The sequence below is a fragment of the Rhamphochromis longiceps genome, linkage group LG23, assembly GCF_057381845.1.
Source record: "Rhamphochromis longiceps isolate RC_006_pf linkage group LG23, R_longiceps_female_GT1.1, whole genome shotgun sequence".
Classification (NCBI taxonomy): Eukaryota; Metazoa; Chordata; class Actinopteri; order Cichliformes; family Cichlidae; genus Rhamphochromis; species Rhamphochromis longiceps.
The window spans coordinates 20761857-20775451 of record NC_140578.1 but is presented as its reverse complement, the minus strand read 5'-3'; positions in this window follow the sequence as shown (position 1 = coordinate 20775451).

The window sequence follows — 13595 nt, the reverse complement described above, 5'->3', positions numbered from 1 at the left end:
AGACATAGCCATGGGATCTGCTGTGCCATCATGGAGTGTTTCGGGAGACTGAACCACAGCAGCTCTAAAAAAAAAAAATAGGTTTAGTGTAATACTAAATGTTTGGACTTCCCATTCAGATTAAAACGAAAGACCTGCCAAAAATAAAAATATTTCAACATGTTCCTAATTAGAAGCAGCTTTTAGCTTCTGCAGAAGTGACTTTATGTCAGACTCTGGCATGTTTAGAGCAGAAAGCATTCCAAAGTGGCTGGTAAAGGCTCCAGACTTGCATTTAGCTGCATTGAAGTGCTGGCTGGTGGTGATTTCCCACCTCGCCATAAATTGTGCCTGGGCTTGGAAGACGTTTGAGAGTTGGTAGCGGTTTAATTCCCTGACTTCAGATCTTGAAGAAGGTTTGCGTGAAAGCACGGATGGCTCAGTTTCTGCCACGTCCACAGTATGTCTTTATGCCACTTGGTTCTGTTGCTCAGCGCTGAAAGAGATGGGCAGCGCTCGCCTCTCGCTCTTTGAGAATTAAGCTGCCATAGCACGCCCATTGGCTCATTGTCCGCCGAGCAGGGGGCCAGGCGCTTGGTATTCCCGGCACAGAGCGGCTCTAAACTTTGGCCTTCGTTGTGTGCATTAGGAACCCGGCCCACTGCCATTCCAATTCTCCCCCTCGCCTTTCCAACTCAATCTCGCACCGTGCCCTCCCCACCCGCTCCCTCCATTTGCCTTTTTACTGGCGATCCCCCCGGAGGACATCTTGTTCTTGTTATTCTGAGATATGGGAATGTTCCAGCATCCTGAAACATCTCAACTACTGTACATGTGACCCCAGAGCTGCTGCTGCTTATCCTGATGCAAGGCTGCAAGCTCAGAGTCACCACGGGGGGGAAAGACATTTGTATTGTAGTCATCAAAGACGGCAGAGAGGCGTCTCACCTGTTTTCTCATGAAACGCTCCCTTTCATATTAGCGGTGCAGCTGGTTTCTGTCCCTGCTCTCAGGCTTGATTAGAAGGCTGCAGAGGAGAGGCCCGCTCCTGCAATGTGATTGGGAGAGTCACCTCTGATGGTGATTTATTTCCACAGCTTGACATCTTGTCCAAAGTGTTTGCACTTGAGGTTTAGGAAGCTCTCAGCCTCTTGTTGGGTTCTCTTTTGTCTTGATCAGAGTCAGCTCTGTGGTGTTTCTAACTGTTTCCAATCTTTTATATCCTACAGGTTTTGTAAAGACAAATGTCTCTCTTAACTTCTTATCAAACATATAATATCAAGAGATGAGGTATGGATTTGTCAATGATTGGGGGCGGGTGGGCTTTTTTAATATAGCAGCTACTTTACCTTACAATATAAAGTCTCTTGGGGTGACTGTTGTAGTGGATTGGTGGTAAATATAGTCAATAAAAAATAAATTTAACTGAATAGATGCATCCCAACACCACATGCATCTCTACGTGTGTAATAAGGCATCCATATGTAACCCTGATTGAATTTATAGCACTCAGAAATACGGGTTTCCTTGAATGCATCGTAGTTTTCCCATATGGTAGCTTTCTCCTCTGGTAATTTCATTTCCGGGCTTGCCCTGAATGCATCACCTGCAGCTCCAGTGGGTGTGAAGGTGTGGTGCAGAGGAAAGAACACAGCAAGGAAAAAACTCCATGCTGGCGTGAAACACGTTTTCTTTTGTTTTTTCCAGTTAACAGAAAAAGAGAGCTCCATGAACATTTGTAGGAGAGCTGCTGTTAGCGATGAACCACAAACAAGTACATAACTCAAAGGAGTCGGAGTCCTCGAACTTTTTGAACTATCCATCTTTAAGTCTGACGTCATTAGCCATGTCTGGGCCCAAACTCGCTGCAGGTCCCTAAGTCACACGATCACTGCAGCATCACTGAGAGTTAAAAACTGTCTAAATCCTTTGATCTGTAATAAAATGATTAGCGTTGCTGTGTGCAACAGTGACATTTGTAGGGTTACTGAAGTTGGACTAGCTGGTATATAATGATGTGCTACGTGATCGCTAGCGACACAGCTATGTTAGCATAATATAAACAGTGAAGCTGGAGGATGAACGCTAATTTTATTCCACTCAATAAAAGTTATCATGAGGGTCCCCAAAGGTTCGGGACAAATGCAATTGCATGGCAGGATGCTCTAAACGGACCGAACTTCAGTCGGGAGAACAACTGAGATAATCCACAATATAAGGTTAGTCATTAATATACTGCTGCATGGGCTGGGCTGTAGTTACATCGTAAGGTTTTAAAAACTGAGCTTTAAAATGATTTGTGGTACTAAAACCCGAGAGAGGCCGACAGTGATCACTGACTGTTTTTAGGGGCTTTTTGAGATTACATAGAACAAGATACAAAGCATTAAAACATGCAGACTGTTTTTTGAGAGACAATTCTGTCTGTGCTGTGTGAGGAACTGCCTCATCGTGGTCCAGGATGCCATTGCTGTTGTGGATGTTTTCTGCGTGTCAGGACATCGACATGTGGATGTTTGCCATACTGGTAGGGTGGAAGACGAAAAACAAAAGGGATTCCACCTGAGAGCCACCTTATTATTTTCTTTGCTACTTTTCTCCACCTGAGACTAATTTCGTTCTTTGTTCTTGGACCAAGATAAACTGACATCATAAGGAAACTGGAGGTTGACAACCAGTAAATAGTGAAGTGGTACCACATTTCCTTGTTTTTCCTTTTCTTTGGGGGTGTTGAAAAATTGTATTGTATCCATTTTTGTTGTTTAAATTATTTTTGTGGTATATTTGCAGATTTAAGATGTGTCTTTGTTCCAACAAAGCTAATTTAAATGGTTAAGTTACTTCATCAACATGTCTTGAGGTTCTCCAGAGGCCTGGCAAAGCACTAATCATTTGATTCAGGTGTGTTGACCCAGGGTGATATCTAAAACCTGCAGGACACCGCCCCTCGAGGCCTGGAGTTCGTGACCCCTGCTTTAAGGTATTCCAAATTCAACAAAAACGCAAATGGAACTGAACAAGATATTTGCATAAAGCTAATTTTCTGTTTCACAAATCTGTGGTCCTGTGTGTTGTTCTTACAGAGCCTGCTACTGCCAATCTCCTTCCCAAATCTAGTAGAGCGTGAATCTGAGCAAACCTGTGATAATTCTGTACTGGAAGGCCCTAGGTGTAAGATTTTTGATGCAAGCCCTAGATTTCATATATTGTACACATACTATTGTCTTCTGAACTTTAGAAAACGTGTTTTGGCTGAAATACAACACATTTTTGTGTCACATGGTTGGTGTTGGTAAATACATCATTCCCTGGTATGAGTGAATGGAGGGGCAAAACTGCACATTTACCTGCAATTGGAATAATATTAGAGTCACACTAGGGACATCATTGGTTGAAGACTCAGCCGCAAACAAAATCATCGAAAAAATGTCCAGTGAACAAATCTTGTTGCGTTTGTAATTGTGGCTTTAAAGACGGGGACCACTCACAATCAGATACCATCGTCAGCACAACTGTGGTGCATCAAAAAATTAAATCAATAAATATAAAGTCAGTCTAATATTAGTTTGATATTGAATGAGGTCCAGTTGGCACTTACATTTAACAGATGATAAACTGGCAAAAACTACAAATCAGCTGCCATCTACAAACTGCAAAATTCAAAATCACAACTAGTCCAATTAAGAGACCAGCCAGAAATTCACAGACCAGAAATAGAAATTCTGAAATTTCTCCACAAGTAGTGACGTAGCAGGTTTTGCTTTTATATAGGAATATAACCAGAAAACAACCATTTTGCAACCACCTGATGCAAAGAGGCACTCAAGTTGTGCTCATTAGCACAGGCTCAGATTGATTGCAACATGTTGGCAATTGATCTGCATTAATAAATAAGTCTGTGAAGGTTCTCAGTCATCCAGGTCATCGTAGTCAAAGGAGCTTGCAAAGAAAAGCGTCTGGACTTCTTTAAGTTGCTTGAAGACGTTTCAACTTCACACCCGATCAGATTTGCACACTGTTAGACCTCTGCCTCACCACAACATACTTCAAATACAACGAAGGCTTTTACAGACAAAAACATGGCTGTGCCATGGGCTCCCCCGTGTCACCTATTGTAGCCAACCTTTACATGGAGGAAGTGGAAAGGAAGGCTCTTGGCTCTTTCAAAGGAAGAGTACAGATATGTGGACGACACCTGGGTCAAAATCAAGACACAAGAAGTGGAATCCTTCACTGCGCACATTAACGCTGTGGATAAAAACATCAAGTTCACCAGGGAAGACACAAAGGACAACTGTCTGCCTTTCCTGGACTGCGCTGTGCACATTGAAGAGAACGGCAAACTCAACATCGAAGTTTACCGGAAGCCCACACACACGGACCAATACCTCCTCTTTGACTCCCATCACCCTTTGGAACACAAACTTGGAGTAATTAGGACCCTACACCACCGGGCAGAACATGTTCCCTCTAAGCCTGAAGGGAAAAAGAAGGAACACACACATGTAAAGGAAGCACTCAAAACGTGCGGCTATCCTAAATGGGCGTTCTTAAAGTCAGCAAAGAGGCACAGAAAAGAAGACCAGACACCAGCGAGGGAGGATAAGAAGGACAGATGCAACAACATTGTCATCCCCTATGTAGCCGGTGTATCAGAAAAACTCAGGAGAGTTTTCTCCAAGCATGACATCCCAGTGTATTTCAGACCCAGCAACACGCTCAGACAAAAACTGGTTCACCCGAAAGACAAAACGCCAAAACACAAACTTAACAATGTGGTGTATGCTGTACAGTGCAGCGAGGAATGCCCAGACCTCTACATTGGAGAGTCCAAACAGCCACTTCACAAGCGCATGGCACAACACAGAAGAGCCACCTCCACAGGACAAGACTCAGCTGTCCATCTGCATCTTAGGATAAAGGACACTCTTTCGAGGATGCCAATGTTCACATTTTGGACAGAGAGGACAGATGGTTTGAAAGAGGAGTGAAAGAAGCCATCTATGTCCACTGTGAGCGACCATCTTTGAACAGAGGCGGTGGTTTACGACACCAACTCTCTGCCATCTATAATCCAGTTTTGAGATCCCTTCCCAGAGGCCTTAACGCCCACTCACATCCTGGGCCATCTGATCTCAGGAATTCGCATGATAAGGTGGGGCCAGGTTTCACAATGAACACACCCGAAACTCTGGCTGATTGGGACCCACACCCAATTTCACACCTTGGCTCAGGCGATTAGAGGATCATCAGGGGGTCCTTTTGTCCCTCTGTGGGGGGTTACTCCCACTAGGCTTATATCTGGGACTCTCCACCATTTGACCTTAGAATTAATAAATAAGATTATTTGCGATTATTTCGAAACCTGCGCAAATTTATCTGATATTGCAGACAGCCTGAGTTATATCACAATTGGCTGGATTTTATATCCAGAATTTATTGGGTTCTTACATCGGTTCTGCTCCACTGTGACACCAAGTTTTAGAACATTTGGTAGTTTCTGTATAATTTAACTGACTGCTTTGGTTGGCGTTTTCTCATGATGGCAGAAGATTCCAGGTAAATCAGTTGTACTATGTTTAAATATTACTCAGTTGTACTTTTACAGTTTCCGTGTAAGTTGTAAGAAAAAGTCATGCTCAAGCCAGGCCTCCTGACATGACTTCATTTGATGTTTAGTGATTGATAGTTCGCTAGCTGCTAAAACAACACCGTACGCATAAGAAAGTTGGTGGTGTTCAGATGTTGGGATTCCTCTGAAGACGTGACAAAGCTCCTCTGTGCTAATCGGTAATCTGGGCTCGTCTCTGGCTGATGGGCTGACATGCTCAGGTCTCCACACGCCGATCACTTTTCTGTGAAAAAAATAAATCATACCTGAATGAAAACAGGAGGGAGTCTCCACATGTGGTGGCACAAACTGGGGTTATTTAAAGAACTAAAGACAGTAAAAGAGTCTTCCATTTTTTCCACTTTTCCAGCCTGAACCTCGTCTGAGCCTGAGTTCGTCTTTGTATGTCACATTTAATGTGGTAAAAAGGCAACAGGTGGCAGGAGAGGAAAAAAGTTCATATTGATTGCTTTCACGGAGTGTTTTTAAAGCTTTGGAGGCAATTATTGAGGACGTCTGCACAAGCAATCACACCTCTTCTGTGCAGAGTTTCATCCAGATAACACAGCTCTACCTACGGAAATGTTGATCGATTCAGTTTCATCTGTCTGCTTTATTACCCTGCAGTCCTCTCCAGCTGTCATAACAGGAGGAAAACTGCTCTGGTAATATTAAAACAAACCTGCTGCAGCTTAAAATTGGACCTTTTGACAGGAGCCCGCGACTGCAAAGGCTCACAACAGGCCAACGAAAACTTCAGGCCTGCCAGCACCTCCATGAAAAGGCCAATCAATCTCCTGTACCCGAAAACCGGACCATCGCTTTGAGAGTTTTACTCGCACCAAGACGGATAAATGAGTTGCTGAATAAAAAGCAAAAGAATTCGCCCGAGTTCAGATCTCAAACAGCTGAGAGAAGCTGACGGATCACGTGTGAGGATGAACCCTCTCGTTCATTCAGTCGTTCATTCAGTCTCTCATTCATTCGTTCACCCGGGGGACTCGGTGCTCTGATGGACGGCCTTTGAGTGATGGACGGAGCCTGAGGCGGAGACACTGCCTCAGTGTTCAGGCCCCACGGGGGGTCAGCGGGGGCCTCCAGAGCCCCGCAACAAATCTCCCAATTGTGTTCCCCAACGCTCACCAGAAACATGCCACATGATCCTTATCAGGCTGCCTTTAAAGTAAATATACACCCCGACCATATATTACCATAAATTATGGCTGCGTGTTCGGCTGTGATGGTGATTGGAGCCAAACAGGGTGTGTGTGTGTGTGTGTGTGTGTGTGTGTGTGTGTGTGTGTGTGTGTGTGTGTGTGTGTGTGTGTGTGAGGAAAGCTGCGAGTTAAAGCTCCGTCCTCGCTGCCAATATTTGTTCAAGCTGCCTCCAGTGAGATCTGGAGATTTGTATGAACACAAGCTGCGAGTGATGTCACTCATTGAGCGACGTTTCACATTCAGAAAGGAGTAAGCTCTCTTAATAGCTGCCTTCTTGAATGGTTGCCACCTCTCTTGGAGAATACGGCGACTCTGTGTATGTGTCTTTATTTTCACACATGTTCACACGTGCTATTATCAGGTCAGCCAGTAATCAAAAATACCCCCGAAACAAAGAGAGGTTAAATTAGTTCGCTTGCAAGTTGGCTCGGATGCTTTTTTGGCAATGATTCTTTATGCAAATACGTCGACGGAGCCCTGCATCGTGCGGTTTTTGCTTTGTCACTCTGATTATGTAAGTTAGATCCTGCTCTGAACTTTGTTTTGTGGGTTTCATGAAGCCATAAACCTGTCATGTCATCATCAGGATGTGAAACTGACAGCTGTACTGAGGGAAGCTATTTTGGCACTGCTCACTATGAAAATCGCCAGCACTCTATGATGAAATAATTATCTCTTTAGCTAATTTTCTTAAAGTTAATTTCCTTTACCCAGCAGGTAAGCCACAAACAGCCAAAAACTGTGCAGTATCACCACAAAATTCTGTCTGCAACCTGCAATCCTGCGGAAAAAATAAAAACAGGGTGTAAAATTTTGTGTAATATAGGCAGCTTTGAAGATTAGCACTGAATTTATTTCCTGTTAAGGACACTAAAGAAAAGTGTTACAATTACCAGCTGTTTCACTTTACCCTGTAAGGCTTTTTCATATGCACATAAATCTTAAGTAGAACAGTAACAATTTGGCTGTTTAAAACCTGTAACACTGAAAACAAGAACACGGTAATAAGTTAAAGTTCGATCACTATCCTTTTTGTTTGTTCTTCTAAAATCATGTATGTTAAACCTGACATTTATAACAGAGTTAAACATTTAGTTTCTCATTTATACATATTAATGTGGTTTATGTCATTTACAGTCTGCATCATGCAGCACAAAACTTTTCCCACAACCCTAGAACACAACTTATCATAGAAAAAAGTTACACAGAAGTTGTAAACACAACAATTTCTTCTTCTTCACAAACAGCATATTGGCATAAAGAAAATGTTACACATATCCTCTAAATAACATTTCCTCAGTAATTACAAACCATATATTTATAAAGAAATTGTAAGAAATACATGACTCATCCAAAAAATCTGGGGGGAAAACTAGATGGTGTCGATTTGTGGAAAAATGGCTGCAGATTGTGTAAATCTTGTCACAGTCCAGTGTGCAAAGGCAGTAGAAATATCAATATTAACATTTTATCTCCTTTGGAGATAAAAACTGAACAAGCATTAAACACCTACCGTTTAAAAACTGATATCACAGGAAAAGCTAACGTGCTACATCATAATTTGGACGATATGTGCATGTCATGCTTGAAGTAAACAACAATTTCAGGATTTAGAACCAAAACCAGCTTCCCATCATCGACATCTCCTCATGTAAACTTATATTATTTTCTTGTGTGACACAGCTAAATCCAGTTTTACCATTTTATTAACCAGGTAGCCACAGTGGACATTTTTTATAGAATAAGAATAGAATAGAATAATCCTTTAATTGTCATACAAGGGGAAATTTGGGTGTAATGTGAAAATGTCAGAAAAAAGACAATTGGTTCATTATGTTGTGCAACAGATTGCACTAACTCCCAGATGTAGGAACCAGGAAAACCTAAAGTTTATTTTGCAGATTGTGTTTGTTATATGCAAAACATATAATTCAAATCTTAGCTTAATTGCACACCAGTCACAGGCCACACCCCTAATAATGAAAATGCAGTTCAAAAAGGTAAATTATAAATAAATTCAACCCCAGTTCAGTTTTTTTTTTCAGTGAAATCAAGACCAGAATCTGATAAAAGTCTAATTAAGGACATTTAAGTCTCAGTTAATTCTCTTAAATCGTCGTTGGGAGTGTTTTCTGTCCAATCAGAGCTGCAGCCTCACTGATCTTTCCAGTATGTGCTAATAACCAGCTCCTGGTAAGTATTCGGTCTTGTTGATTCAAACCTCCAAACCTCTGCAGCTGTTATTTCATTGTAAGGACATAATCTCTGAGTTTTGGGTAAACTCGACCACGAGCGGCGCAGCCAGTCCGCTTCATGTATTTTGCACATCTAAACATCACGACTCTTGTGATTCCTGGAAAAACAACTGTGCTCATTAATCTTTCAGCTCTTGTTCTTACTGCCCAGAACTCCGAGGTGAGCTCACACATCCACCGCGCGGCCTCACGGCTATTCAGAAAAATAATCTTCCAAGTGTGCGGCCGTGAGGAAAATAATTCTGCACCAAAATCCCCGTTAAGACGATAATGGCGTTTTGTACTCCCGCACAAATTCATCTAAGCCTCTTAATTACATGAGTTGTACATTCTTTTGGCGAGCGCCTTCTTAACTGATGAAGTCACTCATACCAGGAGATTAGCCGGCTGGGAGGCCTCGACCTCCAGCAGGATGGGCTGCTGCTGACCCATGATGTGAGGTAGGTGAAGTGGGCCCAAATCCACATCAGGTGTTGGGCAGAAAAACAAAGAGGAGCTCGGCAAAATGAGCAAAGCAATGATTAAAAATGCAGAAAGTACATGGTGTGCACGGAGCAGCGGCAGAGTTATGTTTCCCCGGTTTGACAGGCTGACAGGAGGAGGACTGACGAGAAACAAGCGGGACTCAGAGCGGCGAGGGAAGCCAGCAGGTGGGCCAAAGACTCACCTTGAACTCCAGAGTCTTCGGCTTCAGGGGGTCAGTGAGGGCGTGAGCTCAAGTATCTCAGTGTTTTTGCACATTCAGTTACCTCTGGTAGCTCTACCTCTTTTCCTTCTGTCTGCGGCTAAAACTCAGACTGGAATTGAAACAAAGGCACTCTAATCACTTAAATATGAGTGAGCTGGTCTCACTTGGTGAGTGTGGGTGATCTGGACAAATTTACTTCAGGCTGCAAATGCTATCCATGAACATTACTGCCACTGTTTGGCCTAAAATGACTGTGACACTGATTTAATCTGATTTTTAAAAGTTTTCTTACCTTTGAAGTTCATCATTTTGGAGGTTTTGTTTCAGTAGCAGCTCCTGACTCAAACATGAACCAGTTCGAAGAAAAATGAACTCACCATGTGGTGTTATTTTACATTATTTGCCTGCTTCTGTCCACTTTGTTATGGACAGAGTAAACTTAAACAGCAGCATTGTTTCCTATATTTTAAACTCCTTTTGTGTCTCTCAAAAATTAGACGAGGAGTAACCTACTCTACCTCAGTGGACCAGCTGCCATTGGTGTATACTTATCTTAGTGTGTATTTGTGGGTGGACTAATTGTCTGTTTCAGCCAGGACACTCTTGCAAAAGAGACTGCTATTCTCAGGAGTCATGTTCTCCATGTTGAATTAACATTTCCTGAGTCAAAGGTCAAAGCCAAAACAGCGATCTGTGTCTCTAGAAAGCATGTAGCCCGTTACAGCAGCTACGTGATGCAGTACTTTACAGGAACTCCTATCTTCACTTTGGTATAAACTTTGTTCATTAACGCAGTCGAAACATGATGAAAAACAGTGACATCTGTGCTAACAAATACAACATTGAGTCAGAAACAGCAAGAAATGAAAGAATGTGGGGTAGGTTGCAAAGCGTTTTGCAGAAGGAGCAGCAGCTGGAAATTAAAGCCCAGCTAGTGCTTCTGCAGGAAATCTACATCAACTTCCGACGTAACCAGAAACCCATCTTAACCCGACAAAGTAATCTGGCAGGAAATGTAACTACACGTCAGGTCAACGCAGCCCGCAATGACTCTGGTTGGCATGGAAGGTGTAGAACGTAACGGTGCAGGGTTAAGAGGGGTTACCGGTAACCCAACATAGATATCATCTATACATGTGGACACTAACGGATGAAGACTCAGTGGTTCCTGAAGTCTGCCTGAAGTTCACCACCTAGGGTTCATAGTTGGTGTATTATAAATTCTGACACAACAAAAGGCAGGTGTGCAAACATCCACACAGATCTTTGCACTCATCATGTGATCATAAAGGTTATGTCATGTATAATCAAAAGTTAACACTACACTTGTTGTTTACTTACTTTTCCTCAAAACAGAACTAAAATAATGGTATTAAACGTGAAACAAATCCCAGTCCTGAGATTTAAACCAGCTTCTTAACTGACAGCATCTGTTGGCTTTGAACATACCTACTACTCAACCACATCTGCTTGTGATGGTGCTGACATTCATGAGGTTCATTCTAAGTATTTTTTCCTAATTATTGTTACTCATCCCTGCAACATTTACCATCCACTCCTTATCCTCCATCTGCCCTGGCCATTAATCTGCACAACTCCCACATTAATAATATCTGTTATTGCGATTAAGAGTAACATGCAATCGGTTAATCATAGCCTCATGTACCCAGATAGGTTGTCCTCATACAGTCTGTTTTGTGAATGATAAAGCTAGGCTTAGCTTTGGATCTTAATTTCAAGCCTTTAAAGTGTCTTTTTTAGTGGATCCATCCTGGTTGATACAATCACCAAACAAGCAAACGACCCTTTGGGATTGCGTCACAACGGCCGTCTGGTCGGAAAAAAAACTCTTGCAAATCAAGCAGCCTGCTGTGGCTGAAAGTAGCTTTAAACTTTCAGTTCAAGTCCAACCTGCACTCAGTTTGGTGTTTGACATCATTTTATTGACCCTGGGGTTTAATTCTTGTATTTAATCACTTTATTGATGTCTAATAACAATTGTCTTGGCATATTTAGTATTGTCTGCTTCCCACGCTTACTTAGAACCCCGTCCTGCCCACAGCTTGTATGAGGTCATATATATTTACCCATAGTTACATACAAAAGCACAAAGACAGGCTTGCATGCATCTACAAACCAACTAAAATGTCAAACAATGTCTAAAATTTCACCTTTAAACCAAATTTATTCCACCAAAAATGAACTGTTTGGATGTCTTTTGGAGCTCTGATCAAAAAAACTTCTCTGTGGATGAATTTGTGGTTCAAATTAAGTTTAATGTCTGCCTGAAACCACACTCTTTCCTCTCAATTTTCAGGCAAATTTAGACGTAAAGGGACATTGGAAAGTCATGGCCTTTAAGAGGGATGTCTGTTTTCAGACCCACCAGATTTAGGCCAGAAAAAACAGTCTGTGGACATCTGGTGCTTGGCAAGAATAATCAGTGTCATATTCTACACTTTATTAATGATCTTTTGATTGGACGGGCTCTTTGGCATACGATGGAGACAATTATTAACATTTCTGAAGGATTTGCAGCTAGAAGATGAGCCTCGAATCAAAAAGGACACTTTTCAGATACGGTAACTTGCTTTGAAGAGCCATCTATCCCACACGGTGATATGACCCTTTAAAGCTTACCCAAAAAGTGCAGTTTTCTTCAGTGAAGTATCAGAAAACACATCAAACATCCAGGATGCTTCTGCTCCTCACATTTATTCATACTCATGATACTGATCCTCACAGTTGGCTTTGAATTGTGACACTTGGAGTGGATTTAGAGCTGATATTTCTTCAATTCTATTCACGAAGGTGTAGTGGAAAAATAAGTTTAAAAGGACCAAATTTGAAAATATTGGACAGCATTCAGAGCACGTAGGCTAAGATTTTGCACTGATTTATTAAGTTACCTTTGAGGATGGTTAGAAAAAAGGAATAGATGGTTAACTGAAGAAATAAAGCTCAAAAGCTGCCAAAAGCACCAGCACATATCCGCCTCTTCGGTCTGGCTGCTGATCAGCGCTGATCATGATCTCGTGATGTTCTCCCATCAGGTGCTGGACAGAAAAATTCCTTCAGTCACTCGGGGGGTTGGCGAACAGCGGCCGGCGAGGGCGACAACAACAGCTCAGTGTGCCGCGACCCCCACCTCCGCCTTGCCTCCCCTTCCTGCACCGCCAATTCATCAGGCCGGGCACGACACAAGAATTGCAGCCCCCTTAATGTGGAGGCAATCAGGGACTCAATCAGAGCCGCGGAGCACAGTGGGAACCGCACTCCTAGCACATGTGCACAGGAGTACCCCGAGGGCCCCAAAGCTGCAGAACTAATGAGAGAGAATATATGTGCCCCACAAGTATGCACCCTAGAGAGCGCGAGCGGCAGCACAGGGACCCAGCACCCTTAGAGAGAAGGAGGAGGAACAAGGAACAAGAAAAAGTAAATCAAGGCAAAAGCCGCTGTCGTAACGCCTTTGACCCTTTAACTCAGAGACCCTTTAACTGGACACTACGTTTACAAAAATATCAGTCGAGGGCACCGAGGGAGAGCTCGGGAGAGACGCGAGGCCTGATTTAGATAATGGATGTAACTTTTCTTTCTTTCTTTTTTCTAGTTAAATTACTGTCAATTATTCAAACGAAACATTTGGAGTAAGAACAATGCCTAATTGGGAGTTACCAAGAAAAGCAAACTGTCCCCCATCGTGCCTTTTGCAACTTGCTCTGTCCTACTTTCTCCGGTGCTGGGTGCAACAATGAAAATGCCAAAAAAGAAAAAGAGAGAGGGGCAGTGTGTGTGTGTGTGTGTGTGTGTGTGTGTGTGTGTGTGTGTGTGTGTGTGTGTG